General features: G+C 35.9%; 1 protein-coding gene across 1 annotated transcript in view; it reads right to left on the bottom strand.

Annotated features, from left to right (window-relative positions):
- The window catches only part of RYR1 (ryanodine receptor 1 (skeletal)), a 164,972-nt gene that overhangs the window by 52,511 nt on the left and 111,600 nt on the right, over positions 1 to 861 (bottom strand). The window lies entirely within an intron of this gene.

Raw genomic sequence — 861 nt, 5'->3', positions numbered from 1 at the left:
GAAGAAAGAAAATCTTAGTCCCATGGAACAAAGGTATTTAATAAACCTTGAAAAACTGGTTGTGGACACAAGAGTTTTTGAAAATTCAAGACAAAGGGATCATGCTTTATCCTTTGTTGAAAGAAAAAGAATGAAGATTAAAGATATTTACAAATCTGTTACCTTACAGAGCACTAACCAAGTGGGTGAAGGTTCTATGGTTCTATGGAAGTTAGATTACTAATTGCTCCAATTCTTGTCATGAAAGTTAATTTCCGGGTAGTCTGTGGTTTCCTAATCATCTGCTAAAGGTTATAACCACAATCTTGAGACTGTACATGTTTGTTATAGGAAATGGCATTGGGTAGAATGTTTTTTGTGCAGAATTTTGACTGTTCTGTAAAGTTGTAAACTAGGTTTGCGGCATGAGACTGTATTTCTCATCACTGATGTTGTGTAATTAATTTGCTGTCATCTTCAACCTTGTTAAATTGGCTGAACCACAACAAAACAAAACTCTTGCTTAAGATAGGAAAGAATCTGTCGGCCTTCATACAGATCTTTCCTCTGCAAAGATTTTATAAGCAAAATAAACAAATGATTCTAATAGATTTATTTTTAAATGCCAGGCAGTTTTTTCCTTTAGGTCTTTTCTGGACTTAAAGTTCAGAAATCCAGCACGTGTATTGAACGTTGGCAGCCACTGCAGACTGCCTGTGGGAAAATAGCGTATGACAAATTGTCCATTTGAGCAAATTGATTTTTGGCCAGATTGGTTTTTGGCAGGTTGCTTTTGGGGAATTGGACTGGCCAGAGGAGATGAAGCGGAAGCAAAGTGGCTAGATTCCAGAAATTCCAGAGAGTTTTTTTTTTTTTTTTTTT

The sequence above is a fragment of the Colobus angolensis genome, unplaced genomic scaffold (genome assembly GCF_000951035.1).
Source record: "Colobus angolensis palliatus isolate OR3802 unplaced genomic scaffold, Cang.pa_1.0 Scaffold34, whole genome shotgun sequence".
Taxonomy (NCBI): domain Eukaryota; kingdom Metazoa; phylum Chordata; class Mammalia; order Primates; family Cercopithecidae; genus Colobus; species Colobus angolensis.
The sequence above is the reverse complement of the archived record's forward strand: the minus strand, read 5'-3'. Positions and strand labels throughout refer to the sequence as shown.